This window comes from Macaca fascicularis, chromosome 3, assembly GCF_037993035.2.
Source record: "Macaca fascicularis isolate 582-1 chromosome 3, T2T-MFA8v1.1".
In the NCBI taxonomy this organism is placed as follows: domain Eukaryota; kingdom Metazoa; phylum Chordata; class Mammalia; order Primates; family Cercopithecidae; genus Macaca; species Macaca fascicularis.
This window is the reverse complement of record NC_088377.1, coordinates 79,625,025-79,643,985: the sequence shown is the minus strand read 5'-3', so window position 1 is coordinate 79,643,985 and position 18,961 is coordinate 79,625,025. Positions and strand designations below refer to the sequence as shown.

The 18,961-nt window shown below is 47.3% G+C and overlaps 1 protein-coding gene and 1 long non-coding RNA gene across 32 annotated transcripts in view; one reads left to right on the top strand and one right to left on the bottom strand.

Annotated features, from left to right (window-relative positions):
- Window positions 1–4,556, bottom strand: part of GRB10 (growth factor receptor bound protein 10) — a 203,955-nt gene extending 199,399 nt beyond the window's left edge. For all 23 annotated transcript variants that reach the window (XM_074034979.1, XM_045389134.3, XM_074034977.1 and 20 more), the window contains exon 1: window positions 4,327–4,556. The gene's annotated coding sequence lies outside the window, so the exon portion shown is untranslated. The remainder of the gene's footprint in view (window positions 1–4,326) is intronic.
- A 129-nt stretch (window positions 4,557–4,685) lies between these two features.
- Window positions 4,686–18,324, top strand: LOC123572375 (uncharacterized). Of its 9 annotated transcripts, none has more exons than XR_012432459.1 (7): window positions 4,686–4,936; window positions 7,492–7,929; window positions 8,351–8,451; window positions 9,274–9,429; window positions 14,778–15,041; window positions 16,295–16,483; window positions 16,831–18,324. It is a non-coding gene; the product is annotated as an uncharacterized lncRNA (long non-coding RNA). The 9 variants fall into 9 exon arrangements; XR_012432458.1 differs by having other exon boundaries at window positions 9,274–9,433; XR_012432464.1 differs by lacking the exon at window positions 14,778–15,041.
- The last annotated feature ends 637 nt before the right edge of the window (window positions 18,325–18,961 follow it).

Here is an 18,961-nt window from a genome sequence, read left to right as displayed (position 1 = left end):
ATCTGTCTCCACACACAATGCTGCTGCCCATCAGAGCTTGCGCGCTACAGGGGTCTTCACAACTTTTGCTCCTGGTTGAAGGAAACCAATTTTTGACACCTGCTATTCACTATTATCTGATTCAAATGGTTTGCAGCCAAATGAAGTCTGCAGTACACCAGCTACCTTTGCTCTTAGAATTCTACCTGTGAGGAGTTCAAACTGTCACGCTAAACATAGTCAACAAAAGGATTCTTCGGAGCACTGACTGTGGCTCAAAGAACATTCAGATAAATTCAAACAAGATTTTGTGCAACTAGCATGTACAAAGCACTGGAAGACAAAAATACAAAAGCCAAGTCCCCTTTCTAACCAACCTTATAAATTAATAGCAAGCAGGATGATCAAGTCCGCAAACTGCTCTAAGACAAGGCTGACAGCAAAGTGCCTACAGATGTAAAGACTGCATGAGCTCTGCACCGTGCCAGTCACACACGTCACACCTCATGCTACCTTCCCAACAAGCCGTGGGGATAAACACGCCTATCGCTTCCATTTTAACGGATCAGGTTGGTTCACTTGTTCAGACTGGCCAAACTAGTAAGTGGTACAACCAGGAGTCAACTGAGGCAGTATGCCTGGTGGAAACGTCACTGCTGGCCGCTGCCCTGGTCAAACAGAGCAGAAAAGAAGCAGTATGGTAGGAGGGGTTATTCCTCCCCAGCGCCCATTCTCGGGCTTGACGTTAACAACAAAAAGTCCACCCTATTGCTGGGTCCTGCCCAAATAACAAGCTCCTCAAATCAGGGATCTGAAAAGACAAGAAGAATCTCCCCCAAAATCCATACGTAAAGTAGATGGTTCAAAAATATGAATATTCTAATAAAGGGGAAAAGAAAAAATCTCCTTAGAGTCACTGTATCCTAAAAGCAAAAAAGTCACAACCACTCATTTCTACCTCTGAGATTATTTTTAATAACCCCAGGAAATGGCTTTTTCTGTTGCCATCTCAAAGGACAATCACACCATTTTTCAATCCATTATTAAAGAAGAGCCATCAGCCTGCCTTTCCACAAGTAAGCGGGTGGTTTTAAGCTTTGCCTGCTTTTATCTCCCTGTGATCACCAGGAGCCTGGACAAAACTCTCCCGAAGACAAACGTTCAGGTAAGCTCATTCCTCAGAGATCAGTTCAGAAGTGGTCCAGGTTGAGGGTGGGAGTCCGATGCAAAGGTGTCCCAGCCAAGAGGAAGAAGGAGTGAGAACAGATACAGCTCCCTAAAAGTGTGCAGCTAAAATATTCACACAAATTAAATACCAACCAGTGGCTGAATGGATCAGACCAGTTATACCCCCTAATAGTATGCAAACTCTGAAAGTGGTCCCTAGAACTCCAAAGTACCTGTCTGCCAAGCCTCACCCACCAAGTAGTTGGACGACCTCAATTTCTTCCATAATCTCCCATATTTCTGTACTTCTACAGTTATATAAAAAATAAAATAGCACAGGTTAAAAGTCTCCACTACCAGGGGAAAAAAAAAAAAAAAGTTTATTTAAACTTTGAACGACTGATTACTTAAATGAAAGACAAGGCAAATATGTTCTCCTCATGAGCCATGCAATGCCACGTTGGTTTAATAAACTGAGAAACAGACACGGGGATTACGGAGCAAAGGCACAGGCTTCCCCTCCAGGAAGCAGGACCAAAATCCCCTGCAGTTAGCTCTGAGCTCTGACAGGCTGGCAACCTAACCCTAGATACAAGCTCAAATACATTCTACCATCCTGTAGATTTCTCTTCCCCTTGCAGTTAAGAGTTGGACAGAATTCCAAGGAAATAGGTTCCATTCCTTAAATTATGCCACCTTTAAAGCATTAGGTTTTACCAGATACACCAACCAAGAGTTTCTACAGCTCTAAGATGAAGCTGAAGGCACAACAGATGACTTTGTTCAAGCTGGAGTTTGATTTCTATACATTCTATAGTCTGTACCCAGAGAGATCACCAAAATCAAGTTCTGAGCTAACTCTTCGAGTCTGACTCTGCTCTCTTCTCCTACTGGAGGCTGAGTAGACATAGACATAGCCCTTGAAACTGGGCCAGGGCTGCCCTGGGTCCCAATCCTGGTGGCCATCACCATACAAAGCTCTGGACAAGTAGCTGGCATGAACCTGCCCAGCTCTGGGTTCCTGATCCATAAATGAAAAGCATTTTGAGTGGGCCAACGCTGCCCCAAAAGTGACCAAACAGGTAATGTGCAATAGATAACTTTAGGGATACATAGCTTTTCTATTTTAATTACAGTAAACATAACTACCACATCAAAACTCATGACTTCATGGATATCAAACTTTCTTCCCACAATAAACGTGTATTTAAATGTAAAAAGTGAATGAACTAAAAGGAAACATCTAGAATGCTCTGGTAACATGGCATTAACCTTGAAGTCTGGGAGCCCCCAGACCAGGCAATCATCATTCTCTGAATGTATGACTGGCAGGCTATATATACCTGACCCATGCCACTTCCCTTTCAGAGGTGGATGTACTTTTGCAAATAAAACACAAGACTAAAATGATCCAAAGCTTAGGTTCTAGTGACAGCTTTAGTCACTTGCTGACAGTATGACCTCGGGCATGCCAATTAACCTCCTGAGCCTTGGTTTTCAGACCTGTAAAATGGGGATCAGGAGGTTGTAGAGGGGATTAAAAGCAACAAGGCTTTTGAAAGTGCCTTGTAAACTGTGAAATGCTACAGAAGTATCAGTCGCTACACTTCTCAGTTACAGGAGCAATGCCTGCTGGGCGTGTAACTCTGTCCTCAAATTCCCTCCCTGTAATCTGGGGATTGGCCTGTGTTGCCCTTCTCCTTCAAATGCTCCCAGTAAAACTCAAATATTATGTGCAGTGATCCTAGACTTTTGATTTTTTAAGAGAAAAACCTAGACATCTAGAATCATTTCTGGAAACATATTTGGTTTTTAGCACTTTTACTTAAAATACTCTCCTAAAAGACACTTCACCGCTGTCACAGCCAGAAGTCCCACTGCTGTAGAAACTCTTGATTCTCTTTCCCTCCTGGAAAGAGAGAAACTCGGGGTCAGCTCGTTAAAATATTGCCAGCATTGTGTTGTAAACCCTAGTCAACTCCGGTTGCTGCGCTAACAACATGTGTTCTTGGTAAAACTGCCTCAAACTTTAAATAGACCACCATTTCTGAAACTCGGGGGCTCCAAACGGCTGAATCAGCATTTTCAGAAACAAAGTGTTCTAGGCCTGGCCTTTTAAACAGCAGCAACGAGAAAGTTGTGCAATAACGCATATTTACGCACGAGCGTTCCTTGTTTTGGTCTTCCCCCCCCCCCCCAATCTCTTGAATGAAAGAAACGGCACCAAGTTTGCAAGAAAATATTCTTTCAAACGCATTGTAAAGATCCAGGACCGTGTAAAAATCACCTGTGGCTCTCTTACATTACCAACGTTTCGGTGAAAGCAAACCATAAAAAGTTCGCGTTACTTCCAATCCCAAGAAAAGACGCACACAATAAAAAGTAAAGGATACCCTAATTTCCATAACGCACATGCTCCAGGGCAGTCGTCAGGCAGGCTTTTGGAGAGGCAATCAGCAAAGGCGGAGAGTTGCATCAGAAATTTCCTTCTGCAAACGGTACCGCTCTTATCACATTTCCACGGCTGGCGGGCGGCTAATCCGCGAGCCCTCAACTTGGTGTTAGGCCCCAGCGGCGGGTAACGGGTCACCAACAGAACCCCCCCCCCCCCCAAAAAAAAAGGTTCTCCGTCCGAAGTTGGGCCGGCTTGGGACTTGGGAGTGTCTGGTACCACTGTCCCGGACGCCCGGGCGCGCGCGCCGCGGTCCCGCCGCGCAGCCGAAGCACCCGGGACTGCAGGGACGCCTGGGCGCCCACCCTCGCAGGCGACGGCCCCCAGGAGCGCGGCCTTGACCGCAGCCCCCGCCACAGCCCGCGAATCGCCGGCGTCTGACAAGATGGTTCAAGAATGCACCGCTTGGGCTCCACACCTCCCCCCAGGGGTCGGGAACGCAGCGGGGAGAGCCCGGCGGGGGGCCCGGCTGCCTCCGCCTCCGCCGCGCGCCCGCAGCCCCAGTCCCGCCTCCGAGCGCCGCCCGCTGCGGGCCCGGGGCGCCGGAGCCCCCGGCCCGGAGGCGACGCCCTTCCGCCCGCCGCGCCTCCGCGGGGCCCGGCGTCCCTGGCCGCGGCCGCCCAGGGCTCAGACAATGACGGCGCGGGGACCCGCCTGGCCGTCCCGGGCCCCGCGGGGACGCCGACCACAAAGTAACTTGCCGCCGCGCTCCCCGCCCAACTCCGTACCTGCCGCGCGCGGCTCCCCGCCGCCTCCGCGTGGCTGCCGGAGACACTCGGCGCGACCAGCGGCGGGCGCGGGTCCCCACGGGGCGAGGGCGGCGCGCAAGACTGTCCCGGGCGCCCCGTGCCGCCTGCGCTGCCGCCACCCGGGGGCTGCGCGGAAACTTTGGGCTCCACCGGGTCTCCGAGCACCGAGCCCACCCGGCCGCAGCTCGTTTCCCTCTCTGCCTCCTCCCGGCCTCCCCACCCCCTCGATGGGCTTTAAACTCGCCCGGCCCCGCCCGCCCTCCCCGCCTCTGCCGCCGCCGCCTCCGCCTCCGCCTCCTCCCCCGGCCACTTTTCCTGCTCCTCCTCCCGCCGCCACCGCCCGGACCGCTCGGCGGCCGCCAGCGCGGGAGGAGCCGGGGCCTGGGCGCAGGGCGTGGCTCGGGGGCGCGGGCCGGGCGGCCTGGGGGCCAGACGCTCCCGGAGGCTTTTGCCCCGGGCTACTGAGCAGGGCCCCTCCTCCTCCTCCTCCTCCTTCTCTCCTCGGGACTCGGGCGCGGGACCACGACCGCCGCGGCTCAGGCGGCTTCGCCGGTGAAAGACAAATTGGACCTGTCCCGAAAGACAATTTGTAAGCGAACTATTTGAAACGCACAAAATAGTAACTGCGCAGTCCAGATCCTTTATCCTGGGCGCAGCAGGACGGGACGGAAGAGCTGGGGCTGCCCCGGACTCTGTCGTGGGCTGAAGGGAACCGGCCTGAGAAAAGGAAACCTGGGTTTGCTCACTGCCAGCCAGGTCTGGGGCCTCACCTCTCTGAGCCTCAGTTTGCCCCATCTGCGTATAAGTATCCGAGTGCGGGTGGAGTGAGAGGCCCTTCATTTTTTCTTAATGCTGCCGAGCCTGGTGTCCTTATCTTTACGATGGGCTAGTAACGCCCGCCTGAGGGTTGGTGTCCTGGGGATTAAATGAGGTCATACTGGGAACATAAAGTGACTGCGAAAAATACTCCCCTCGCCCCCAATTGACGGAAGCCATTGTCATTAGTGTGATTCTTAATATCTCTACCGAGTCAAAACTATAATACACATAGCATAACGATAATTATGTCTTTTCCTGGGTCTTGGTGTTCGAAACGCAGCTACGACGATATCTTGCCTTCATAGAGCATGCAATTTGTTCAAAACCTTCATGAATCCTTGCATGTAACCCCCACTGTGGCCCTCTAGGTCGTCACTGTTAGAGTCCCACTGTATGGACTGGGAAACTGAATCTTGGAGAGGTTAAGTAACTTGCTGAAGGTCAAGTAGCTGGTAAGTGCAGAGCAAGGATTGGAAGCCATGTACAGTATTGTGCCAAAGCCCCTTGTAGGTCCCTTTTTATAGCTCCTGCTTCTAGCAGGAGTTACTCCATCTTAGACAGATGTTACTCATGGAAAGGTCATCCTTCCCTGTAACTGAAACAGACTTCCCTAAAATTTTTGCCTATTGGTCCAAGCTCAGAAACACATGAGATGAAAATCAAGAGAGGATGATGTCAAAGGATTTTAGATTCCTAGAAGAAAGGAGCACAGAGGACTCCTGTTGCAGACAAAGGACTCAAAAGAAAATTAAAGAAGAGGAAACTCGGTTTGAGCCAACTTCTCACAAACGCATCAGCTTTGAACCTTCTAGCTTTTGCTGAAGGTCCAATCAGCAATCCATGCCTACACCAGTCAGATAGCCTGATAGGCAAGGAGGTTTTAATAGAGGTTTCAAAAGTTCCTTGATACATGGACATAATGTTCTTTCAGAATCACTTATGGGTAAATTCCATACACCATGGCCCCTTTACCCCTAAATACACTGATGTGTCTTTCCTAAGAATAGAGATACTATTGTACATAACCACAATAGTCACCAAATTCGTAAATTTATATTGATAAAATACTTGTATCCAATCTGGGTCCATATTCCGGTTTAGCCAGTTGATCCAACGATGTCTTCCATAGTATTTCTTTCTCTTTGTTGTAAGATCTGCTATTGAGGTCTAGAGTCAGGTATTGCATTTAGTTGTCTCAAAATGTATGGGTTTTCAGACATTACTATTCACAGAGAAGTGATCAAGATAAATGTCCTCAAGTGTTTTCCTGCTGGCATAGGTCTCTAGAATTCCTAGGACAGGCCCTCATTCCCTACATTTCCTGGCTCTCTGTAGACATCAGTGGGCAGAACCCATTCGGGGCCACTTTCTGATGCAAGTTCATGAACTTGTCACTCTTGTGGCTGCAGAAGCTGCAGCTGTCCTCTGTGCAGTGATCCTGGATGAGCCAATCCTGTATACAGATTGTATCTTATAGCTTTCCCTTCCCCCAAACTCCAAATGCCCCTGCCCACACACTATGCTCCCTCTCAACAGAGTGGCAGCCACAGTGGAATCTAGCCATGCAGCCTATATGTTATCCTGGAGAGCCCAGCCTACTGGGCAAGGCAGGGAGGCTTGTAGTTCAAGCACTTCCCCAAGGGGAAACATATAAGCTAGAATTAGGTGTCAGGACACAGGATTCCGTGATAGTGAGAAATTCAATTATCTAAACATGAGCTAGAAGGCTCCTTCAGCTGAAAGGAGAGAATCTGATAGACTCTAATTTTTAATTAGTAATGAATTGATTAACATCTGTCTTCCCCTGTTGACTGTAAGCATGGTGACTGTGGCAACTGTGTGCCCCTTCACTAGTGTCCTTCCAGCAGGGGGAGTGCCTGGGACAGAGAGGGCACTAAGTGAATTGTCATTACTGGGGAATAGTGTCCTGTGAATTAATTTCTCAGGAGCCTCTGAGACCTGGGCACTGCCTCAAACATTGCCAGTAACCTTGGCAAAGGGAAAGTAGGGTGAATGGCACCCTGACAGCTAACTGCTTTGAGCAGCAATGGCCCTCGCCTCTGCTCTCATGAGCCACTGCTAGTCTCACAGCCCAGCCACCATCCCATGTGGCCCATGCAGACATGCGAGCACGTGTCTGGAAGCAGCCGCCTGCCCACCCCTGCAATGGGCAGGGGGTAGCGTATAGTAATAATATAATCATAGCGCCTGCCCCAGAATACCTGAGGAGCCTGCTTGTGCTACAGATCCCTGGGCCCACCCAAGCCCTGGAGAGTTCACACCTCCAGGGTTGATCTGCATTTCTTTCTTTTTTTTTTTTTTGAGGTGGAATCTCGCTCTGTCGCCCAGCCTGGAGTGCAGTGGCTCGATCTCAGCTCACTGCAAGCTCCGCCTCCCAGGTTCACATCATTCTCCTGCCTCAGCCTCCTGAGTAGCTGGGACTACAGGTGCCCGCCACCACGCCCAGCTAATTGTTTTGTATTGTTTTAGTAGAGACTGGGTTTCACCATGTTAGCCAGGATGGTCTCGATCTCCTGACCTCATGATCCACCTGCCTCTCCCTCCCAAAGTCCTGGGATTACAGGCGTGAGCCGCTGTGCTAGGCCCATTTTTAATAGACTCCTGCACGATCTACATGCACACCAGTATTCCAAACCTAAACGAGAGGGACAGGCCACCCTGGAGTCGAGGTGGGGATCCTGACGGCATTCAAGGAAGGCTTCCCAGTGGTTGCCCCCATGGAACCCTGGAACATCGAAGATGGTAAGTTAGGCAAAGAGAACTAAAGAAAAGGCCTTTGGGATTGAGGGACAGGCGTGTTTCTCAGACCAAACCCGTGGTCTGACTCCCTCAGGGCGCAGTACCAAGTAGTTGCATTTAGTCACAGAATGTTGCTGCTGGGTCTAGGGTTAGAGTTTTGACAAGACACCAAGCTGGAGGGGTAAGAAGGGACTTATTTGTCAGATTTATATTTAACCGTTTATACGTATTTGTCAAGCATAGGCTTATTCATATATAGTGATGAGAGCTCCAGATCTGTCTGTTATGGCGCCTACCAGCACAGTGCCCCCCAGCTAGCTCTGCTCTGTCTAGAGGTTCCCCACAACCCTGGTTTTCCTTGATTCCTAAGTACCAATTAAATTGGTCAAGGATGACACTTGGCCCAAAGATTCCCATTCTGTAGGTAGGTTGGCCAGTGGGCGGAAGGATGACCCAACCAATCAGAAGCCTGCACCTGGGATTCTGAACCTGAGGTACTGGTGGGATCTGCACAATGGAGACCAGGTGAGGAACAGCTAGTTGGGATCAGCATAAGGATGGTGTGAAGTACAAAGACCCAAATAGATGCCCTCGTGCCTCCTGTCTGTCTGGACCCAGGCTGGTACAGCTATTGTTTTGAACGTCCATAAAATTCCATTTTCCGTTGTTTTGTTTTGTTTTGTTTTGTTTTTGGTGGGGGGTTGAGGGCTGTAGGGACAGAGTCTGGCACTGTCGCCTAGGCTAGAGTGCAGTGGCGCAATCTCCGCTCACTGCAACCTCCACCTCCCAGGTTCAAGCAATTCTCATGTCTCAGCCTCCCGAGTAGCTGGGATTACAGGCATGCGCCACTATGCCCAGCTAATTTTTTATATTTGTAGTACAGACAGGGTTTCACCATGTTGGCCAGGCTGGTCTTGAACTCCTAACCTCAGGTAATCCACCTGCCTCAGCCTCCCAGAGTGCTGGGATTACAAGTGTGAGTTGCCGCACCTGGCCCCATTTTCCTTATATTGTCTTAATATCAACTCTTCTTTTCTGAAGTTGCTTGGATCAAAATGTCTTTATAACCAGAGCAGAGGCTCACAGAAGGGTGTTTGTTCAGGCTGGTTACTTAGGTATAATTTGCTGACCAGAAAATTTATCCTTTTTTAATGTGCATTTTGTGGAGTTTGGAAAGGTATATAGTTGTGGAACCAGTAAAGACATTAATACAAAGAGTTTTGACCCCAAAAAGTTTTCTCATGCTCCTTGTCAGTCCCCCTCCCTACTCCAGGCAACTGATCCTCTCCCATTTCTTAGGTTTTGCTTTTCTTTTATCTTTTTTTTTTTTTTTTTTTTTTTTTGTAGAGGTGGGGATCTCCCTGTGTTACCCAGGCTATTCTTGAACTCTCGGCCTCAAAGCAATCCTCCCTGCTCAGCCTCCCAAAGTACTGGGATTCCAGGTGTGAGTCACCACGCCCAGCCGTGTTGCTCTCAAGATTGTCATCTGAATGGAATCACACAGTAGGTAACTTGGCGTAATGCCCTTGTGAATCATCCATTTTTAGTGACTAGATAGCATGATACTTTAATTGGGGTAGGTGTACATCCACTTGTTCAGCCATTCTCTGGCTGGCGAAAATTTAGACTAAAACTGCAGATGCAGTTTTGGGCAATTATGAATAAAACTGCTATGAGTATTTGGGTAAAAGTTTTTCTGGAAATGTAAGTTTTCATTTCTCTTGGGTAAATAAAGAGAGACTGCTGGGTCATATCTCGGTATATGTTTACCAGGAACTGCCAAACTATTTTCAAAGTGAGTATAGTATTTGTGTCTGCACCAAAAATGTATAAGTGTTCCAATTGCTCTACATCTTGCCCCACACTTGCTGTTGTTGGTCTTTTTCATTTCTGCCCCATATTGTGGGGCAGCTTCTAATATTGTGTGGTATCTCGTTCTGATTTTAATTTGCATTTCCTTCATGGCTAATAATGTTGAGCACTTCTTCATGTGCTTATTTGCTGTGCATATACAGTGTTTTGTAAAGTGTCTATTCAAATAATGTGCCCATCTTTTTTTTTTTTCTTATCATTGAGTTCTGAGAGTTATGTATATGTTCTGAATATCAATCCTTTAGTAGAGATATGTTTTGCAAGTATTTTCTCCCATTCTTTTCATTTTTTATATGGTGCCTTTCAAACAGCAGAAGTTTTTTGTTTTGTGAGTTAAATTATCAATTTGTCCTTTCCTGGATTGTTTTTTGTGTCCTGTCTAAGAAATTCTTGCCTAGACCAACTGCAGTGACTTTCTTTTATGTTTTCTTCCAGAAGTTGTATAGTTTTGGCTCTTAGAGATATAATTCAATTGTAATTCATTTTTGTAGACCATGTGAAACAAGGGTGAAGGTTCTTTTTTGTGGCATATGGATGTCTGCTTGTCCCACTGGGTGATTTGAAGTCATTAGGTGATCCCAGTTTTGTTTTAGAAGCTCCATCCAGCTACAGTGGAGCCAACAGACCATTTAGGAGACTGGTAGGTGAGGATGATGTTGGGCTGTGACAGAGGGGATGGACAATAATGAACAGATTGGGGTGAGTATAGGACATATATACCACAGCAAATCTCTGCCCTTCTGGTGACCCTGGGCTTAGATGAGACTGTGGCAGTGAGCATAGTGCCTGGCACAGAGGGAGGGAGGCACAGCGCAGGGAGAGCACATGGCCATGTTGCTGCTGGAAGATCCCATCATGTAGCAAGCTCAGCGCCCTCCCCCGGGGAACTCTTTCTGAGACGTCTCCATCTTAGTTGAAACAACACTGCACCCATTAGGATGCTTTGGGCTGCAGGGAACAGAGCAGAGCTTACCAGCCTTGTCCAGGACTTCTGTCCACATCATTCTCAGGGCCGTGGCTTTTCCTAATGCTTGCCCCGGTAGTGTCAAGATCACAATGCAGATGCAGTTCCAGGCATCAGTTCCCCTGATAACTGTGTCCAGGGGCACAAAGGGGACATTCTCCTCCCTTGCCTCATGCCAGAATCCACTAGGAGATTTCTTGTCACATTTCGGGATCTAGAACATGGTCTCAGGCCAGTGCCCCAGCAGGAAGGAAGGTGAAAATGTGAGCATCACGCATCTTTAACTTCCATATTGTGGGGGCAGCTTCTACCAGCAAGAAAGAAGGATCCGGGATGGGGGTGGCTGGTAAATGGACCACCAAAAGGACATGGCCAATAGCAGATGGCCTTTTTGGCAATGAAGAGCTGAGAGCCTCTCTAGTTTAGAAGGAGCTTCCTAAATAAATGCAACATGGGAATTAGGATCCTAGGAATGACGTGCAATTCTAAATCCCTAGGCATCCAAACCTAGTTATATCTCTAAAACATGAGCTCCTTTCCAGCCACTTTAAAAAAAAAAAAAAAAAAAAAGTTATTTCAGCATCTTAACCCCATTAGAAGTTAATTAACCATGAGTGTAGCACAAACTTTACTTAATAAAATATATCTCCATCCCAATACACTTCATGATTTTAATAACCAAAGTTCCAGAGCTAGTAGGAGAGTCCAAAATAAGAACAAAAATTTTTAATTGGTAAAAATTATTTAGAGCTACTGGGGATTTAGTATTAGCATAACCTGCACGGTGTGCGAGGGCAAGTGAATGTATGTTTTTGAGACAGCACCTTACAGTTAATGTGTAAGATGTTAAAGCCAGAAGCTGCTTCAGTTAGTCAGCATACATTCTTTAAGAGGATTAATCTGCCTGCATGAGGTACGAGACTACACAGAAAATAGAACAGCTAATCCTGGAGATGAACCTGATAAAGAGATCCCACAATTGGTACTTACAGCAGTGAGGAACCCTATCCAGGTGGAGGGCGATCACGCGAGTGTTTGCATTCACTTTGGGCTTGTACTTGTGTTAGCCAAGTCTGGATGTTCATTTGCACAGGGGAGAACTATATTTTACAATAATTTGCAGAGAGTCCTTCTCATTCATTTATATGTAAATGTAGCCCAGGGTCATTTTTTAGGACTCATCAGATTTAAAGATCGAGTGACTGTATGTGACAGATTTTTCCAGGAGAAACTCAGTATTTTTTCTTCTCCTTCCCTTAGTTATTATCTTCTCCTCTTTCTTCTCCTCCCTCTTCATTCTCAAAACAAGCACCATCTCTAAGTGCCTACTTCAGCATAAACACGTGATATATGTTTATGTGTACCTTACATTAGATACTGTACCAGGCACTTTATATACATATTTCAGTTAATCCTCATAATAAATTTGAGGCAAATATTGTTTTCTCAGTTTTATAGTCGAGGAAGCAGACTCAGGGAAGCTACATGGCTTCTCAAGGTCACTTAACAAATCAAAGGCAGGGCTGGCATTTGAAGCCCCCTTTGTCTGACTCCCAGTCCCTTCTACCTTCTTCCCACTATTCCTGGCTGTCTCTACTGTCATTTCTTGTCATTTGATTATTTTTCATATAACCAGTTATTTAAATGTATGACCTAATGGGATGTCTTTTGTGCAAAAGTCTGCAATTAGATTTCAGTATCATAAAGTTCTTCCTCTTTAGGAAAGGTGTTCTTGTTTATTTTTGGATCCTAAAATGTGATCTCATTTCTATTTAAGCGTGTGTCCCTGAATCCAAGGTGGAGGAAGGGGAGGGTCATGGGAGGAAGATATTAAAGTCTTTTATTTATTCAAGTTAGGGATTTTAACCTCACACCTACCCACCCCTCCTTACCCTCCTACTGTTAGGGAGTTTGACTGACTTGGCTCTGATGCTAGCTTGGGAATTCTGACCTCCTGGAGACCAGAGACACAGGATGGGTATGGCACCATGACAGATGGCTGCAGAAATGGGTGGTGTGAAGAGCCAACCCTAGAGTGGGTGGAGCTGGGTCAGTGACGATGCAGTCAGGCAAAATATCCAAAAAGTGCAAAAGAGGTAGATGTCCTACAGGTGAGTGACCCTCATGGTGATGAGACACCTGGTGGACAGAAGGAGCTAGCAAGGTCTGCTCATAGATGGAAGTCCAATGGCAGATACTCAGTCCCTGGGAAAGAACAAGATAGGGCTTCCATCCAGCAGGAAGTGAGTTAGGAGATCAAGACTATTGACAGTAAAAGGTGGCACCCCACTGCTAGAACTAGGAAACAAGTCTGTAGAGGACCTGAGTCCCCAATCACCCCTGTGACACTCCTTCAGTATTCCTTCAGGAGAGGAATGCCAGTGTCTACAGGGAGTCTTTGAAGGAGGAGAGGAGGAATAAGGGGGAAGGAAGTAATGCAACTCAGAAAGCCTGTACTAGGCCAGGTGTGGTGGCTCACGCCTGTAATCCCAGCATTTGAGGAGGCTGAGGTGGGTGGATCATTTGAGATCAGGAGTTCAAGATCAGCCAGGCCAACATGGCGAAATCCTGTCTCTGCTAAAAATACAAAAATTAGCTGGGCACGGTGGCAGGCGCCTGTAATCCCAGCTACGCGGGAGGCTGAGACACAAGAATTGCTTGAACCCAGGAGGCAGAGGCTGCAGTGAGCCGAGATAGCACCACTGCACTCCAGCCTGGGCAACAGAGTGAGTCCATCTCAAAAAGAAAAGAGAAGGGGAGGGGAGGGCAGGGGAGGGGAGGGGAGGGGAGGGGAGGGGAGGGGAGGGGAGCCTGTCCTAAAGACCATCAGTGACAACTCATTCAGTTAACAGACACCGATTAAATGCCGACTACCTGCAGCGTTGCAGGTGGGTGCAGAGCAGTCCAGAGGCAGTCAAGATGTTGGCATTGACGACCTTACAAACGTTTCTGCAACAGGACACTGAGAGGCTGAGACAGACTCTTTGGGGGGCTATACGATGATGAAGGCAGATGTATTCCAGAAAGAGTCTTCCCAGGGAGGGATGCGCAGACTTTCCAAACTGCCCAGGGGCCCTAAGTGTCTGAGTCATCAAGAGTCCAGGGTCCCAGCTGGGGCTCTGAGAGACTGGTCGGTGAGGACAGCACTTAGCAGCTGCTCTGTCTCTCAGAGCCTCCATGTCTGCATGTCTCAAAAACTCCATGAGGACTCTTTGTATAGAGGCCATCACCCGTGGAGGAAGTTCGTCACGATGCCCTAGTAGAGCATTCGGTTGGGGGCTCCACATTCATTCAGTTCTAGTTAAGAACATATGTTTTGGAACCAGGAATTTGACCTGGGTTCAAATTCTAACTTTGCTTCTTGTTAGTTGTGGCACTGTGGATAAATTACACAGACTCTGTAACTCAACTTCCTCAGCTATAGTCAGGATGATAATTCTTACCTAATAGTGTTGTTTTAGTGGATTTTTATATCTTACTTTTGTCCGTAATGAGTTAAAATTTAATGCAACATAATAAACCACCCCAAATAGAGTGGCATAAAACAAACACCATTTTATTTTGTTTGCACAACTGTGAGTCAGTGAGTCAGGCATGGCACAGTGAGAACAGCCAGCTTGCCTCATCTCTACCATGCCTGGCAATCAGAGTCATCTGTCCCCGTGTCCCAGAGATATAGTGGTTGGCTTAGGAATGGGCCTGGGAATCAACTCAGGCCAAAGAAGAGTGAGGAGGAGGAAGTTTACTGGGGGTGTCTAGAAAAGGAGTTTCCTTTTCTTTCTTACGTGGGACACGAGCTATGAATGAGAAAGCGTGGAACCTCAGGTGCACTGGCCGCCTCCCTGGCTCTAAGGAGAGTCCACTGAGGAGGAAGCTGACCCTGTGAGCTTCAACATAGGGGAACAGAGGACACATGGGCATCTGAGGTCATCACAGACCATCCCACCCTGGACTTCACATTCTGAGAGTCAATAAACATCCTTCCTGTTTTTTGTTTTTTGTTTTTTTGAGACAGGGTCTTGCTGTGTTGCCCAGGCTGTTCTTGAACTCCTAGTATCAAGCAATCTTCCCACCTCAGCCCCCTGAGTAACTGAGACTACAGATACATGCCCTGACACCTGTCTCATGGACTATTGCTTTTACTTGCGGCTTAAAGCATCATGACTAATATAATTGTTCACTATGATACCATGTGGTAACCACCCTATAAAGAGGAGCAGTGTCATGGAGTCGCCTTTCTGCACAGAAGCCTCCGTTCCTTTTGCTATCACAGCACCAGGTATACCAATGTTCATGAATAAGGCAGGGCTGCTTGGTTATTTAACCTAGGGGAAGTGTCCCCGGCCAGGGAAGGCACATCAGGAAGCCACAAACTCTGAGTGGGGGCTGGAAAAGGGTGCAAATCCTCCACTGAGACTGTGGACCATTCACCCTACCCTATAGTTCCCACCAGAGACTCTGGCCTGAAACAGCATGGGTGTTTTGGAAGGTGCACTTACCATTCAGCTCTGCTCTATTTGTGTTGTTTTAGAAAAAAACCTCTACATCTACACAGTAACACTTTGCTTTCCAAAGCATTTTAGGGAACAGGGTTATCCTAATTCATTCCTAGCATCTTAATGAATTGTTTAAGGTCTTAAGAAGAACTCTCCAACACTTGATGCCAAAATGACCCCACAGTCCCCAAAAGAGACACTACTCAGGGACTCCCCCGCAACCCCAGAGTCAGAGCTATCACTGAATGCTCAAGTTAGGGTCTTTTGGGAATATGTCATGAAGCACAGTCATTCTTCCAGAAGGGCTACTGAGAAATCCTATCACAGTAGAGAGGACAGATTTAGGAGTCAATACAGCCACACCCCTTACTTGCCATGGGTCATAGACTGGCTACCCAATGACTCCAAGCTTCAGTATTCTCGGGTATCTTGCAGGGACCATCTACTGTGGGCAAAATCAACTAGACCATGGGTCTGAAGTGCCTAGCAAGATAGCGGCTCATGGTAAGACTCAGTCAGTGGGGGTTATACTTCCTCCCTCACCTGGAGGAACTTAGTAGTATCTGGAGTAGGTTCAGTTCCTGCTCGACCACTGGTGAGACCCCCATTCTGCCTCCTTTCCTCATCTGTAAGATGGGGAAATAACAGCACATACTCCGTAGGGTGGCTTCTTAGGATTAAATTTGTATGTATGTAATGGAATGATCTGTGGTGCCACCAGCAATGAACTCTGGGGACCATCCCTCCAGGTGAGCCATAAATATATGCTTGGGATCCTCCTGACTCCCAGGCCTATGGTTCTTCAGGCTCATCCTGCCAGGAGAATGGCCTGATCGGGGATGGCCTTCAGTTACTTTCTTTTTTTTTTTGAGACGGAGTCTCGCTCTGTCGCCCAGGCTGGAGTGCAGTGGCGCGATCTCGGCTCACTGCAAGCTCCGCCTCCCGGGTTCACGCCATTCTCCTGCCTCAGCCTCCCGAGTAGCTGGGACTACAGGCGCCCACAACCGCGCCCGGCTAATTTTTTTTGTATTTTTAGTAGAGACGGGGTTTCACCGTGGTCTCGATCTCCTGACCTTGTGATCCGCCCGCCTCGGCCTCCCAAAGTGCTGGGATTACAGGCATGAGCCACCGCGCCCGGCTAGTTACTTTCTTCTTTGGGAAAGAAGAGACTCAGAATAACAGCCTGGTCAGTCGGATGGCAGTGTCCAAGGAATGAACCACCTAGGTAGTTACTCTGCGCATGGGACAAGACGTCCTGTGCCTGTTCCCACCCTGATATGTTGACAGGACCTTTGAAGGGCTGGGCAGGGCTGCCTGCAAGGTGAGTTGTGAGCTGGGCACCCTAATCTCACCTGACAGGGACTCACCACACATACCCTCTGGGCCACCATTCAGCCCTCATGGCATCACCCAGCTAGAGCCAAATGGAGGAACTCGACTTTGGTGGATATACACCAAAGAAAGAGAAAGAGGAAGCAAGGCTGCCTGGCACTGAGCATCTCATTTTATAGCCATCTGTGAAAGAAGAGCTATCATTTAATTTAAATTTCCCTTATATTCACAACTTTACAGGAAGAGTTAAAAATACAATCCTAAACCGAAAGAACAAAACTGGAGGCATCACGCTACCTGACTTCAAACTATACTACAAGGCTACAGTATCCAAAACAGCATGGTACTGGTACCAAAACAGACATGCAGACCAATGGAATAGAACAGAGCTCTCAGAAATAATACCACACATCTACAGTCATCTGATCTTTGACAAACCTGACAAAAACAAGAAATGGGGAAAGGATTCCCTATTTAATAAATGGTGCTAGGAAAATTGGCTAGCCATTAAGTAGAAAGCTGAAACTGGATCCTTTCCTTACTCCTTATACGAAAATTAATTCAAGATGGATTAGAGACTTAAATGTTAGACCTAAAACCATAAAAACCCTAGAAGAAAACCTAGGTAATACCATTCAAGACATAGGCATGGGCAAGGACTTCATGTATAAAACACCAAAAGCAACAGCAACAAAAGCCAAAATACACAAATGGGATCTAATTAAAGAGCTTCTGCACAGCAAAAGAAACTACCATCATAGTGAACAGGCAACCTAAAGAATGGGAGAAAATTTTTGCAATCTACTCATATGACAAAGGGCTAATATCCAGAACCTACAAAGAATTCAAACAAATTTACAAGAAAAAACAACCCCATCAAAAAGTGGGCAGAGGATATGAACAGACAGTTCTCAAAAGAAGACATTCATACAGCCAACAGACACATGAAAAAATGCTCATCATCACTCGCCATCAGAGAAATGCAAATCAAAACCACAATGAGATACCATCTCATGCCAGTTAGAATGGCAGTCATTAAAAAGTCAGGAAACAACAGGTGCTGAAGAGAATGTGGAGAAATAGGAACACTTTTACACTGTTGGTGGGACTGTAAACTAGTTCAACCATTGTGGGAAACAGTGTGGCAATTCCTCAAGGATCTAGAACTAGAAATACCATTTGACCCAGCCATCCCATTACTGGGTATATACCCGAAGGATTATAAATCATGCTGCTATAAAGACACGTGCACACGTATGTTTATTGCAGCACTATTCACAATAGCAGAGACTTGGAATCAACCCAAATGTCCATCAGTGACAGACAGACTGGATTAAGAAAATGTGGCACATATACACCATGGAATACTATGCAGCCATAAAAAAGGATGAGTTCATGTCCTTTGTAGGGACATGGATGCAGCTGGAAACCATCATTCTCAGCAGACTGTCGCAAGAACAGAAAACCAAACACCGCATGTTCTCACTCATAGGTGGGAACTGAACAATGAGATCACTTGGACACAGGAAGGAGAACATCACACACCGGGGCCTATTGTGGGGAGGGGGGAAGAGGGAGGGATAGCATTAGGAGATATACCTAATGTAAATGACGAGTTAATGGGTACAGCACACCAACATGGCACATGTATACATATGTAACAAACCTGCATGTTGTGCACATGTACCCTGGAACTTAAAGTATAATAATAATAATAAATACATGAAATGTCAACTGTTTGGATGACCTTTTGCCACTTCCCAATAGATATGATGTACATGTTTCCATCTCAACAGCCAGAAATGAGTTTCGCATTCTGTTTTGATTTCAGCTGCCTCCAGGCACCCCTTTCTATGAATCGACACCCTCCAAGTGCATGTCTGTGGGGCACTTGGCCCCTTTCCAGTTTTTGGCTGCTATGAATAGCACCGCAAGAAACACCCTTGGACAAGCCACTTTTTTTTTTTCAAATCCTTTACATATCTCACTAGAACATTGCTGTTTCCTTTTCTTCTTTTATTAGAGTTGAGGAAGAAAGGACTTATTCCAGCTACCTGAACAGAAAGGGCTCATTAAGAGGAATTTTTCTGGGGGGACAGGCAGCAGCTGTTCTAGGGGGGTCGCTGTTGTTGGTGGGTGCAGAGGGGTCGCTGTTGCTGGTGGTTGCTGCCACTCCTTGTTCCCTTCCCTCCCCCTGCGTCCAGGTCTGCTGGCTGGCACCTGCCCCATGTGGTCTGCCTCTCATCACTGGCTTTCATGAGGATGCTGTGGCTCCTGCAGCACCAACTGGCCAATTTCCTTACAGTGTTGATTTCCACTGCCAGCAAGCTCAGTCTGTCAGATTCCATAGTCCATATTCCTCAACTGGCTG